Below are 15,711 nucleotides of genomic sequence, written 5' to 3'. Positions count from 1 at the left end.
CAGTTTTTAAAATTATAATTTCATTTATTAAGGGAAAAAAGCTGTTCAAACCTGCCTGGCCCTATGTGAAAAAGTAATTGCCCCCTCTCATGCTGAATTACGAATGAACTGTGATTAACCACAATTTTTTGGAAAGCTAAGTTCAATTTCACTTGCCACACCCAGGTCTGATTACTGCCAGACCTGTTGAATCAAAAAATCACATTAATAAAAGCTGTCTGACAAAGTGAAGCACACTAACAAATCACAAAAAGCCACACATCATGCCACAATTTAAAAAAAAATTCAGGAATAGTTTAGAAACAAAGTAATGTACATGTATCGGTCTAGGAAGGGTTTCAAAGCCATTTCTAAGGATTTGGAACTCCAGTGAACCACGGGGAGAGCCATTATCCACAAATGGAGATAACTTGGAACAGTGGTGGACCTTCCCAGGAGTGGCCGGCCTACAAAAATTACTCCAAGAGCAGGACGACCACTCATCCAGGAGGTCATAAAAGAACCCAGAACAACATCTAAAGAACTGCAGGCCTCACTTGCCTCAGGTAAGATCGGTGTTCATGATTTAACAATAAGAAAGAGACTGGGCAAAAATGGCATCCATGGGAGAGTTCCAAGGCCAAAGGCACTGCTGACCAAAAAGGACACAAAGACTCATCTCACATTTACCAAAAACATCCTAATTATCCCCAAGACTTTTAGGCAAATATTCTGTGGACTGATGAGACAAAACTGTAATTTGGAAGGTCTGTGTCCCGTTACATCTGGCATAAAACTAATACAGCATTTCATAACAAGAACATCATACCAACAGTCAGACATGGTGGTGGTAGCGTGATGGTCTGGGACTGCTTTGCAGCTTCAGGACCTGGAGGACTTACCATAATTGATGGAACCATGAATTCTAAACCAGAAAATCCTAAAGTAGAATGTACGGCCATCAGTTTGTGACCTCAAGCTCAAGTGCACTTGGGTTATGCAGCAGGACAACCCCTGGAGGTTTGGGACCCTTGACTCTACCATGGGAGACTACACCCATTCACGAGATGTTCTGAGAGGATGTAAGTCTGTGTGACAGTTTCACAATGTGGGAAATGCATGGATACATATAGTTACAAAGAGTAATATTATTATCTTTGATCTTTTAAGACTGTGATGTATTTCCCAGAAGAAGACTTTTCTTTGTGATATAAATGTTGAAACGCGTTGGAATCCACTACTCCATGCTATGGTATCATCTGTAGTGACCCTATTGGGTAGTGCGATGCATCACCCTCTTTCACATATTCTCATTGTATCAGTCCATGTTACATTTGTAATGATATTTGTGGTATACACAAGCTTTCTTTGAACCCAGGAATTGTTATTTATGTAATCATGTCCTTGTATTATTTATGTAATTTTTGTATTTTTGTAGAATTAATTGATATAAATAAATATTTTTTTACTCAAAATCAAAACATTTCATTGCCTTAAAAATCCCCTCAGAGGTTTATATATACTTTTATGCAGCAGGACAATGATCTGAAACACAACACCAAGTCCACCTCCAAATGGTTTAAACAAAGCAAAATTTAGGTTTTGGAGTGGCCTAGTCAAAGCCCGGACTTAAATCCAATTGAAATGCTGTATCATGACCTTACACAGGCTGTTCATGCTGGAAAACCCTCCAATGTGGCTGAATTAAAACAATTCTGCAAAGAAAAGTGGGCCAAAATTGCTCCACAGCAATGTGAAAGACTCATTGCCAGTTATCGCAAACGCTTGATTGAAGTTGTTGCCGCCAAGGGTGGCACAACCAGTTATTAGGTTTAGGGAGCAATTACTTTTTCACATAAAGCCAGGCAGGTTTGGACAGCTTTTTTGCCTTAATAAATGAAACCATGATTTAAAAACTGCATTTTGTATTTACTCGGGTTATCTTTGTGTAATGATAAAACAAGTTTGATGATCTGAGTCAAAAATCTGCAAAAAAAAAAAAATCAGAAAGGGGGCAAATACTTTCCACAGCATTGTATGTGCATTTAACATATTTAATGCATGATATTTACCTACAAAATTCTTCCTTGTGTAGACAAGCAAAATCCCTGGGACTGCTGTTGGCTGGCGCTATCTTTGATGTCATCAGCACTAGCAGACTTTAAGATGTCAAGTGACACTCTCTAATATTCCCCTTTGCTTCTCCCCAGGCAGCTACATAAATGGTTGCCTAGGGAGGTGTAATAGTCCTCTCCCAGGGTGACAAAGCTGCCCCTGCATAGACTCAGTATGGTGATTGTGCATTGTCCTTCTAGGACAGGAAATGTGCAAGTGGCAGGATCACCAGAAAAGAAAACGAATGCAACCACCACATCTAAGGAATGGTAAGTTGCAACTATAATCATTTTCTTTAGTTTTGGGCCTAGATATGTTTTTTTTTGGCCCTACTTCTCTTGTTGAAAACAGGAGTACACTTCTTTGCTCTCCTGGGACCCAGAGTCAGCTGATAGTGGGCTGTTGCTTGCTATCAGCTGATGGGGCAGAGCTGCTTCAGGCTCTGGAAAGATCCCAACAATATCGCTGGGATCCACCCAGCTCCCTGACTGACAGTTGGCTCTGCCTTTTCAGTGTGCGGCTGAGAGTCAGAACCAGCCACGCCCCACCCCCACCCCCCAGCCCGGTGCTCCAGTGAGTGCTGGAGGAACAGAGAGGAGAGCGGTGACTGACAGTCACTGCTCTCTGCTCGAAGCAGAAAAAAGCAATTCATGGTCATAATATAGCCCAGTTCCTGGCCTTAGAGCTGGTGTGGGACAGCTGCATCTCAACACTGATGCTAGAGCATTAGGGCAAGTATGAAAGTTTGTTCTTGGTTTGGCCAATGTAACATCATCAAAATGAGTATCTTCCCTAAATTTATGCATCTTTTTCAGGCATTACCTATTTCCATTCTTATAAAATAAGGTGCAGCGCTAGGTAGAACAAAGAATAATCATAAAAGGATATTATACATAGTGCAACTAGATGCAAGGACAACAATATGGTGTGGAAATGTCCTTACAACAATAATGTGAGAAAATTATCCAGAGAGTAATAGCAAGAAAGTCCAAAAACTCCTGTAAAGTTCCACCAATCAAGCGTGATGTCATGCCAGTAAAAGTGACTGATAGATGTGCCCTTCACGGATATATAGAATGGCCTCTCACCTGACGACCAGGACCCTTTAATTACAGAGGGTCACATAGGCATTCCCATACGGGTCATTTAGATAGGTAACACTCCAAATCGGAAATCAGGATCTCCGTCACATACCAGGTCGATGAAGATCAGGATAATCTCATATAAAACACAGAAGAGGGACAAAAATAGTGCTCTCCGTATACCATGATTTATTTAAAAGAAGATAAAAATGTCACTTACAAAGCAAGCACTTCTCAAGTGCAAGTACGACAGCATTAAACGATAGTGTATACACACAGGCAAGATGGAGCATGGGCGGTGGCCGCGGGTGATGTCACGACGTCTCGTTCTGGATGCGTTGCGTCCCAGTGGGCGGGGACTTCTTCAGCAGACCTTTTTTGACAAATTTGCACCCTATTTACTAAATTTATATGGACGAACAAAAGGCCATGGATTAGTAGATGCCTTACGACGCTGCCCAAGTGCTATGGCAGAGTATCTGTCCCAGATGCATTTAAAGTGGTGTTCCACCCGCAAATTTTTTTTTTAAAAGTCAGCAACTACAAACACTGTAGCTGCTGACTTTTAATAAGGACACTTACCTGTCCAGGAAGCCCGCGATATTGGCTCCCCAAGGCTGATCCATCCATCGGATCGGGTCCCGGTGCCGCCATTCTTTTTTTTTGTAAAATTATTTATTTATAACAGGAAACCGGTTCACCGGGACATGTAACAAGGTTCGGTACATATAGTAACAATAATAACAGAGATACACAAATAGGAAACAAAGTGCCATAACATCAGGCCATGAAAAATGCTTTACGTTACTATAGAACTTGTGTGGCATATGAGAAAATGTTGTTGTCAAGAGGTTTAATTATTATGTTCCAAGGCCTTACATATGATCCGTTTTTTCCATGTTTTCTATCTAGAAATATACCTTGCATTAAAGCAAGATATGTCTGGGTTTATATACCTTTTGTGAGCGATTCCCTGTGAATTTTGTATTTTAAGAAGAAGAAACAGATTCTCGAGAAAAGAAGGACAGAGTTGAAGTAGATACAGAGGAAGGAAGAGAGAAGTGGAGGGAGAGGGGGGGTAAGAGAAGGGAGGGGGGGGAAGGGGGGGTGTGAGCTTAGGTGGGGGGGGGGGAGAGGAGGTGGTCGGGGTGGCAACCCACGGGGTTAGGTATTAGCAGTCAATTGTTATACTCCGTTGCTAGGCATCACCGGTGCCGCCATTCTAACTAAGGGAAACCGGCAGCGGAGCCTTGTGGCTTCACTGTCCGTTTCCTGCTGCGCATGCGCAAATCACGCGGCGCTTTGTTAAAGGATATGACGCCCTGCGCCGCGGACTGGATGGATCGGAAGTACACTATGTACTTCATAAAAAGGTAGTATAGAACATTTTTTTTTAACATCCAAAAATGAGGGGTGGAGAGGTGGTCTTTCGTTTAAGACCACCTCTCAAAAGTGGGTGGAACTCTGCTTTAAATACTATCAAGCAGCTCATCTAAACAGAATGATTGATTGGTGCAGACACAGAGATTTTAAACTTTGGACGGCCATTGAACAACAGCTTAGTCCAGTTGCTATGCATAGGGCGCCATGGTGCTTTACAACCCTACCTGCTTCTCTTAAGACACACCCCATTATAGGCCCTACACTGCTAGTTGGTTCTAGGATTTGTCGGAATCCCAAGTTTTCTTCCATACAATCACCGTTGTTGCCCATTTTGGGGAACCCTGGTTTTCCTCCAGGCACAGAATCAGGTGCATTTCGTAGTCTTTTTGAGAAGGGCTTCACATCTTTTGACTTCTGATACTTGACCCACGGTTTCTTTACCGACGCAGCTGGGGGGAGCGTTACAAAATACATTTTTGGCAGGCATTGCAATTACACCATTATTTTAGATCTTTAGGACCATCGGCAAATTATAGACATCAGCGAACAGTATTTGAATTGTACTGCGAGGGAAAGGAACCTCATTCCCATACTATTTCTAAGATGTATGCCTTGTTATTAGCTCCCATGGATGGTTTTCTGATGCCGGGTCTTAATAAATGGGAAAGAGATCTCAATAGAAACTTTACATCTGTCCAGTGTCAGAATATTATCCATCTTTTGTTGAAATCCTCTATTTGTACACAAATTCAGGAATCTAGTTATATATTACTAACGCGTTGTTACTATACCCCATCAACCCTTTGCAAGTTTTTTCCAGGGACCTCGGACCGTTGCTGGCGTTGCCGAGAGGGACAGGGAGCTGTCCTATGAGGCTTAATAACCCCTGACCCTCTGTTTGGACAGTGCTGATTGGCCCTGTGCTGATCACATGCACTCTCCCAAGAGAAAAAAAAAACTCTCTAGCAATACACACCAAACTGAGCATGTACATAGCTCCCAACTGTCCCTGATTTTCGAGGGACTGTCCCTGATTTGGAGCAATGTCCCTCTGTCCCTCTTTCCTCCTCATTTGTCCCTCATTTTGGTCTGATCCATATAGTTGTATACAGGGCTTTTTTTCTCGGAGAATAGGTGCAGGAACTCCCCCGTCTGAGTCACCCCTTGTCTCTGCCCCCCCCTACCCACCTCTGACCACCGTCCCTTGATTCCACCCCCTACCAGTACTGCCCCTTTTAGAGAATACAGAACCAAGTATCGTTTTGTGATGCTAAATGATTTGTATGGAACATGTTCATGATAAAAAGAAAAGCAGTAAAATAGATCCCCTGCAGCCAGGAATAGAATCCCAGCAATAGATCCCCACACAACAATAGACTCCCCCAGCAACAATGGACTCCTCCCCAACAACAATAGATCCCCTGCAGCAACAGTGAACCACCAATGACAAAATATCCACCCAAACAACATTAGACCCCCCCCCAGCAGCAACAACAGATCTCCCAGTAGCCAGCATCAATAGATCCTCCAGCAGCCAGTATAAATAGACCTCTCCCTCAACAGTAGATCCCTTCCAGCAACATAAGACCCCCCCAGCAACAATAGATTCCCCATCAGCAACAATAGACCCTCACACAAAATCAGATCCCCACCAGTGACAATAGATCCCCCAGCAGCCAACATCAATACACCCTCCAGCACACCCCACACCCCATGATATTACATACATTCAGTGCTGGAGGTGCCGGAACTGCGTTCCCCCGCCTTCCCGCTGAAAAAAAGCCCTGGTTGTATATAAAATGCACTTTTTATCTTTCAAAAAAGTGTTCCCCAGTGCTAAACCTTTCATCCGATTTCTAAATTGCTACATCTGTACATTTCAAAAGCCAATATAAAGGAATAGTTTAACTATTCATTTTTTTTTTTTTACGGATAATTCTCCTCTAATGGGAGTGGCAGGGGGTGTGTCCTATGCCTACATACTTTTGCTAATAGGTGTCCCCCGTTCCCATCTCAAAAAGTTGGGAGGTGTGCGTGTGCAGCGTGACTCCAAAGGCTCTGTCTTTACAGGAGATGGATCGGGGAGGGTGGGAGAAGGGGAGGATCAGAGAAGACAGCCTTTCTATCCCCTTAGGTTCCACAGTGAGTATAACGAGCATGCTTTACTACATATACAGACTGATTTTACTGTTGTAGGTTTAACCACTTCATTACCCGGCCATAGTCATATGACGGCCTCAGATGGGATCTCCCATTCTGGGTGGCCGTCATATGACGTCCTAGGCTTCCTGGCCGCCTCGGGGGCGCGCGCGTTGCTCGGGACCCGGTGCGTGTGCCCGGCGGCCGCGATGTCCACCGGGCATCCGCGATTGCCCGTTAACCGGGCCGGACCGTGGATCTGTGTGTGTAAACACACAGATCCACAGCCTGTCAGGTGAGAGGAGAGCGATCTGTGTTCCCAGTACAGAGGAACACTGATCGGTCTCCTCCCCTTGTGCGTCCCCTCCCCCTACAGTTAGAATCACTCCCTTAGGAAACATAATTAACCCCTTGTGTCCCCCTAGTGGTTAACCCCTTCACTGCCTGTCACATTTACACAGTAATCAATGCAATTTTACAGCATTGATCGCTGTATAAATGTGAATGGTCCCAAAAATGTGTCAAAAGTGTCCGATGTGTCCGCCATAATGTCGCAGTCAGGAAAAAAAACGCAGATCGCCGCCATTACTAGTAAAAAAAAAACAATAAATACATTTTTTTTTTAAAATGCCATAAATCTATCCCGTATTTTGTAGAAGCTATAACTTTTGCGCAAACCAATCAATATACTCTTATTGCGATTTTTTTTACCAAACATATGTAGAAGAATACGTATCGGCCTAAACCGAGGAAAAAATTTGTAAAAATTGGGATATTTATTATAGCAAAAAGTATAAAATATTGTGTTTTTTTTCAAAATTGTCGCTCTTCTTTTGTTTATAGTGCAAAAAATAAAAACCGCAGAGGTGATTAAATACCACCAAAAGAAAGCTCTATTTGTGGGGGAAAAAAGGACGTAAATTTTGTTTGGGTAGAGCATCGCATGACCGCGCAATTGTCGTTTAAAGTGCGACAGCGATGAAAACTAAAAATTGGTCTGGGAAGGAAGGGGGTGAAAATGCCCGGTATTGAACCGGTTAATAACACTTTAACTGTGAACATGTCATCTAACCATTGAATCTGGGGTCTACCGTTCATGATACCTGTGGCCAGGGGCGTTGCTAGGGGGTGGCTTTTGGGGCTATAGCCCTGAATCTGGGGCCAATAGCCCCGAGTCTCTGCAGGGGTCCCCAAAGGGGAGGGGAAGCTCTCTGGGGACCCTTATGTACGTGGGGGGCTCTCTGGGGACCCTGATGCAAGGGAGAGGCTCTCTGGGGTCCCTGATTTTAAGGCAGAGGCTCTCTAAGGACCCAGATTTAGGGGGGAGGCTCTCTGGGGACCCTAATGTAAGAGGGGCTCTCTGGGAACCCTGATGTAAATGGGGGGCCCTCTGGGTACCCTGATGAAAGGGGGAGGCTCTCTGATGACTCCGATGTAAGGAGGAGGCTCTCTGGGGACCCTGATGTAAGGGGAGACTCTCTGGGGACCCTGATGTAAATGGGGGGCCCTCTGGGGACCCTGATGTAAGGGGGGACTCTCTGGGGACCCTGATGTAAGGGGGGACTCTCTGGGGACCCTGATGTAAATGGGGGCCCTCTGGGTACCCTGATGAAAGGGGAGGCTCTCTGATGACTCTGATGTAAGGAGGAGGCTCTCTGGGGACCCTGATGTAAATGGGGGGCCCTCTGGGGACCCTGATGTAAGGGGGGACTCTCTGGGGACCCTGATGTAAATGGGGGCCCTCTGGGTACCCTGATGAAAGGGGGAGGCTCTCTGATGACTCTGATGTAAGGAGGAGGCTCTCTGGGGACCCTGATGTAAGGGGAGACTCTCTGGGGACCCTGATGTAAGGGGGGACTCTCTGGGGACCCTGATGTAAGGGGGGACTCTCTGGGGACCCTGATGTAAATGGGGGGCCCTCTGGGGACCCTGATGTAAGGGGGGACTCTCTGGGGACCCTGATGTAAGGGGGGCTCTCTGTGGACCCTGATGTAAGTGGGGGGCTCTCTGGAGATATATATATATATACACACACGTATATTACTGTATATACATGTGTATGCCCACCCAAGCGTATGACTTTCTTTACTACGCTGCTATGGGCTCTAGCCCCAGATCTTTTGTAGACCTAGTAACGCCCCTGCCTGTGGCTATAGGGCCCCTGGATGGACTGGGCTGATTCTAAAGTTTTACTTGCAATTAATACCATCATTTTCTACTGCAGTCAACTATGATGAAAGAAACAGTCTCATTATCACACTGCTTACTACATAAAAGGTAGTTTTTATTGTTTTCATCACAAAGGTGCACTTATTGAATGTATTTCTGGTTACGTAACCAATGCTTTTGTTTTACTCTACATGTCAGTTAAGAATATAGTGTATAGTTCTTACTAAAAAAAAAAAAAAAAAAAAAAGAAATCTGAGTAACACGTTGATAGGAAAAAAAAAAAAAAAGACAGCTTTTAGAAAATTACAGAGACACACTGTGCAACTAGGAGGCTGTGGACATCAGTAAACCCAGTAATGAAATGCTGTGCCCCTACTATTAAATGTACCATCAATGCGTCAGGCTGATCTGTGTTATAATAGCTTTTGTATCTGGGTTGGCTTCAGTTTGTGCCATCCACCATGCTAATATATCTGTTAGATTTGATTCTGTCTTTGTCCTCCGGTATCTCTATTTAACCACTTCAGCCCCTGGAAGATTTTCCCCCCCTTAATGACCAGGCCGTTTTTTTCTGCGATACGGCACTGCGTCGCTTTAACTGACAATTGCACGGTCGTGCGATGCTGTATCCAAACAAAATTGGCGTCCTTTTTTTTTTCCAACGAATAGAGCTTTCTTTTGGTGGTATTTGATCACCTCTGCGGTTTTTATGGTTTGCGCTATAAACAAAAAAAGAACGACAATTTTGAAAAAAAAATATGTTTTACTTTTTGCTATAATAAATATCCAAAATTATTATTTTTTTTTTAAACAAATTTCTTCCTCAGTTTAGGCCGATATGTATTCTTCTACATATTTTTGGTAAAAAAAAAAATAAAAAAATGCAATAAGCGTATATTGATTGGTTTGCGCAAAAATTATTGCGTCTACAAAATGGGGGATAGTTTTATGGCATTTTGATTATTTATTTATTTTTTTTACTAGTAATGGCGGCGATCTGTGATTTATATCAGGACTGTGATATTGCGGCGGACAGATGGGACACTTTTGAAACTTTTTTAGCACCATTGACATTTATACAGCGATCAGTGCTATAAAAATGCACTGATTACTGTGTAAATGTCACTGGCAGGGAAGGGGTTAAACACTAGGGGGCGATCAAGGGGTTAAATGTGTTCCCTGGGAGGTGTTTCTAACTGTGGGGGGAGTGGAATGACTGGAGGAGGAGAAAGATTGCTGTTCCTGATTAGTAGGAAAAGCAGATCTGTCTCTCCTCTCCTGTCAGAACGGGGATTTGTGTGTTTACACACACAAATCCCCGTTCTGTCTCTCGTGCCTGTGATCGCGGGTGGCCGGCGGACATCGTGGCCACTGGCAACGCGCATCGGGTCCCCTGCTATGGCTCTTAGAGGAGCCGGCGTACCGGTACAGCGATTTGCAGGAATGAGCCGACCTGCCGCCATATAATGCTGGCGGCTGGTCGGCATGTGGTTAAAGAGGAACTGCAGTCTGCTCAAATAAGATGTAATAAAAACACCTTTGCCATTCTGAAGCTTCCCTCCAACCACTTATATATACGCATATTATTTCATATATACTTTGATTCTGTACTTGCCAAATATGCTGCAGAAATCTCCCTCCGCTGAGACTGGCTGCAGCCATTTTAACTGTGGGCAGCTGAAGCTGCTGCCTGTTCACTTCCTGGATTTACACAGACACACAGAGGCACACCTCCAGCTCTGCAGCTCTCATTGGCCCTCTTATGACTCATCCCCCCTCCCTTCCTGGCAAACTCTCACGAGAGTGACAGAGAGCCGTGCATGATGTCATAAGCCTAGGCTAATGACCAGACGAGAAACAGGAAGTGGGCTGTATAAGTAGGGTTGCTACCTGTCTGGGATTCACCCGGACAGTTCGGGTTTTGAATCATGCGTCCAGGTTTCAGACTGCCTGAAACCCAGACACATTATTTAGACCGGACTATGGCTTCCCAACAGGGTTGCTAGCTGCAGTTATCTAAGCCAAGAGTGTCTGTTACACTCTCTTTCACACTTCCCAAAGCCAACATTAACAATCCCCCCCCCACACACACACACACACATACAGACGTGAAGTGGTGGGAAATTTTAAGCCCAGCAGCTACAGATACATCTGGATGAGAGGCAGTGGCGTCACTAGGGTTGGTGTCACCTGGTGCGGTAATACATGGTGTCACCCCCACCCCTCCACCCCCCGGCACTAAGCAGGCTAGTGGGTCGGTGTGGTTTCCCCCCCTTAATCTACCACAATAGATGGAGCTGGGATGTGATTGGGGTGATGGATGGAGCCGGAATTGGATCGGGGGGGATGGATGGCGCGGGGATGGGATCAGGGGGGTGGATGACGTGGGTATGGGATCAGGCGAGGGATGTATGGAGCCAGGATGGGATTGAGGAGATGGATGGAGCCGGGATGGGATCAGGATCAGGGGAATGGCTGGAGCGGGTATGGGATCGGGGGCTGGGTGGAGCTGGGAAGGGATGGGGGGAATGAATGGAGCCAGGATGTGATCGGGGGAATGGATAGAGCGGGGATGGGATCGCGGGAATAGATGGAGCCGGGATGGGATTGGGGATGGGATCGGGGGGATGGATGGAGCAGGTATGGGATCAGGGGGATGGATGAAGCCGGAATGGGAACGGGGGGACGGATAGAGGGGTGATGGATGAAGCCAGAATGGGATTGGGGGATGGATGGAGCCGGGATGGGATCAGAGGGGATGGATGAGTGGGTATGGGATCAGGGGGGGTGGATGAGCGGGTATGGGATCAGGGGGGGTGGATGAGCGGGTATAAGATCAGGGGGGGGTGGATGAGCGGGTATGGGATCAGGGGGGATGGATGGAGCCGGGATGGGATCAGGGGGGGGTGGATGAGTGGGTATGGGATCAGGGGGATGGATGAGCAGGTATGGGATCGGTAGGTGGGTGGAGCTGGACGGGATTGGGGGGTGGATGGAGCCAGAATGGGATTTGGGGGTGGATGGATCCGAGATAGGATCTTTGATTTGGGTGGTGAAAGGATATGTGCTAGGGGGTGCTTTGGGAGGGGAGAGGAATTGCGCTGGGGGGAGGGGGGTCAAACTTCAAATCTGCCCTCTCCTACTTCTAGTACAAGTCCTCTCCAACCCAAAACAAAGAGCACCCCCTAGCACCTATTCTCTAACCCCCCCTAAAATCACTCCTGGCAGCATAATTGTTACCTGCCAATGTCCCCAACCACTATGTCCCCCTCCTCTGCAACACTCCTGTTGCATACCTCAGGGCAGGTGCTGTAGCATGGATGGTGTGCATCCACATCCTCGGGTCTTCCTCCCTGCCTGTGTACACCACGTCAGAGTCAACTCAGCCAAGGAGGAAGCTGCAGTGAGTGCAGCCGCGGCCGTGCCATGTGGAGGTGTGTGTGGGGACGGTCGGATCCTGGGCAGCCAGTCTATCTCTGCCTCACTCCCTCCTCCCCCACTCTCCCCGCAGATCGCATAGAGCAGAGGAGAGGAGGAGATCCCGGAAGGGAAGGAGGGAGCCGAGGCGGCGGCGCCCCTCTGAATGCGGCGCCGGTGCCAGTCTGAGCCGGGTGTCACCCTCTGACGGGTGTCACCCGGGTGCGGGCCGCACCCCCTGCACCCCCATAGCAACGCCACTGATGAGAGGTGCTGATTGCCAAGGGGTTGAGTGAGCTCACCATCCATCCCTGTCTGTGACTGAAGTCTCCCCCCTTCTCTCTCCTGCCTCTGAGTGAGTACACTAAGGCAAATCAGTTCCCCCTTACATCAGAGGCCGCAGTGTTCCCCCTTATATCAGAGTCCTCTCCGTACATCGGAATTTTCAGAGTTCCCCCTTAGATCAGGGTTCCCAGAGCATCCCTTATATCAGAGTCCCCAGATTTCTCCCTTACATCAGAGTCTGCAGAGTCCCCCCTTACAATGTAAGGGAACCCTGTGAGTTCAGATGTAAAATGGGAACTCTGTGGACTTTGATGTAAAGGGGGAGTCTTGTGATTAACTTCATATGATTTAACTACAAAATTTATGTAAAGTTTATTCTATAGAAAAAATGACTGTGCGCCGCTAAAGTGTTTGGGTTTGATTTTCAGGAAAGGTGGCAACCCTATGTATAAGGTATTTACTGGCAGAATTTTTTTTTTTTTTGATATCCAAAGTTAAAACAACAAAGGCAGAAGATTTAATAGATGGAAAGATGAAAAAATGACTGAAGTTCCACTTTAACCACATGCCGACCAGCCGCCGCAGTTGTACTGCGGCAGAATGGCACGGCTAGGCGAAACGACATTATGTAATGTGGCTTCGCCCTGTAGCCACTAGGGGGCGCCCCCCGCTTGCCCCCCGAGCTGATGCGAGTGCCCGGTGGTCTCGATCACCGCCGGGCTCCCGCGATCGCTCGGGGCACACGGAGAACCTGGATCTGTGTGTGTAAACTCACACTGAGGGGAGAACTGACAGATCGTCTGTTCATACAGAGAATGAACAGACGATCTGTAATGCCGTGTACACACGGGCGGACTTTTCGACCAGACTGGTCCGACTGACTTCTGACGGACTTTTGAACGAACGGACTTGCCTACACACGATCACACCAAAGTCCGATGGATTCCTACGTGATGACGTGCGACCGGACTAAAATAAGGAAGTTGATAGCCAGTAGCCAAAAGCTGCCCTAGCGTCGGTTTTCTTCCGTTGGACTAGCATACAGACAAGCGGATTTTTTAACCGGACTCGAGTCCGTCGGACAAATTTGAAACACGTTCCAAATCTAAAGTCCGTCAGATTTTCGACTGAAAAAGTCCGCTGCAGGTCCGATGGAGCCCACACACGGTCGGATTGTCCGCCGGATTCGGTCCGTCGGACCAGTCCGGTCGAAAAGTCCGCCCGTGTGTACACGGCATTAGTTTCCCTGCACAGTCCACATCCCCCTTCAGTTAGAACACTTCCTAGGACACACATTAACCCCTTCACTGCCCCCTAGTGTTAACCCCCTCACTGCCAGTGACATTTTTACAGTAATCAATGCATTTTTAATCGCACTGATCGCTGTATTAATGCCAGTGGTCCCAAAAATGTGTCAAAATTGTCCGACGTGTCCGCCATAATGTCGCAGTCCCGATACAAATCGCTGATTGCCACCATTACTAGTAAAAAAAAAATTAATAATAAAAATGCCATAAAACTATCCCCTATTTTGTAGACGCTATAACTTTTGCACAAACCAATCAATATATGCTTATTGCGATGGGTTTTTTTTACCAAAAATATGTAGAAGAATACATATCGACCTAAACTGAGGGGAAAAAAATGGTTTTTTTTATATATATTTTTGGGGATATATATTATAGCAAAAAGTAAAAAATATTGGGGGTTATTTATGAAAGGCAAATCCACTTTGCACTGCAAGTGCACTTGGAAGTGCAGTCGCTCTAAATCTAAGGGGTAGATCTGAAATGAGGGGAAGCTCTGCTGATTTTATCATCCAATCATGTGCAAGCTACAGTAAAATGCAGTTTTTTTATTTTCCTTGCATGCCCCCCTCGGATCTACAGCGATTTCACTTCCAAGTGCACTTGCAGGGCAAAGTGGATTTTCCTTTAGTAAATAACCCCCAATGTGTTTTTTTCAAAATTGTCGCTCTTTTTTTGTTTATAGCGCAAAAAATAAAAACCGCAGAAGTGATCAAATACCACCAAAAGAAAGCTCTATTTGTGGGGAAAAAGGGACGTCATTTTTGTTTGGGAGCCACGTCGCACGACCGCGCAATTTTCAGTTAAAGCGACGCAGTGCCGAATCGCAAAAAGTGCTCTGGTCTTTGGCCAGCCAAATGGTCCGGGGCTGAAGTGGTTAAGTATACGTCCTCCAGCTAGAGAACATACAGATTGATCCAAAACTGCCCTGCAAATGGTTCAGAGCACCGTCATCAATTTGTGTCGGCATTTCCATGACAACATTGTTACTTTTTTTTTTTTGTTTTGTTTTTTTCCACCTCCGTTCCATTGGCATACTATCTGTAATAAGATCCTCCTGAAAGATGATATATGCCTGTGGCATGAGAGACAGATTTGTTTTAATGCCCAGAATATTTATTACATTTAGTCAGCCTGCTGTTTGGGATGTCGATGTTGATAAGGTGGCCAATTACTCTCTGATTTGTCTGAGGAATGATCGGCTATGAAGGATGAATTGAGAAGGACGCAATGGCCGGGGATGGTTTATTTTTCCAATAAACATAATTTTGTATATGCCAGTATGACAGACAGGGGTGTAGTCAGAACAGAACACCCACGGAGTTTGAGAGTAGTTTAGACACTGAACCAAGGCCTTCTTTACTGAGGTGTTTGACAAACAGAACGGTTTATTAACCACTTCAGCTCCGGGAGGTTCACCCCCCCTTCCTGACCGGCCATTTTTTGCGATACTGCACTGCGTTACTTTAACTTGTTCAGATCCGCGTTGTAGCCGTCATTGTATTGATGTCCTCCCGTGCCTGAGCGGCCTCTGCGCCCCCCCGTGTGGCGCTCTGTGATCAGTGAGTCTGTGAGACTCGGCTGATCACAGATCGGAGTAATGGGTCGATCCCGACCCCTTACCGCGTGATCAGCTGTCAGCCAATGACAGCTGATCATGTGATGTAAACAGAGCCGGTAATCGGCTATTTTTTTCTTCTCACACCGATCACCGGCAGCTCTCAGAGGGACATCGGTCCCGATCAAGGAGAGCTGCTGCCGAGTGATCAGTGCCCACCTGTGCCACCTGCCAGTGCCACCTACCAGTGCCCACCAGCGCCACCTACCAGTGCCCA

This window comes from Aquarana catesbeiana, linkage group LG08 (assembly GCF_042186555.1).
Source record: "Aquarana catesbeiana isolate 2022-GZ linkage group LG08, ASM4218655v1, whole genome shotgun sequence".
NCBI classification, from domain to species: Eukaryota; Metazoa; Chordata; class Amphibia; order Anura; family Ranidae; genus Aquarana; species Aquarana catesbeiana.
The sequence above is the reverse complement of the archived record's forward strand: the minus strand, read 5'-3'. Positions refer to the sequence as shown.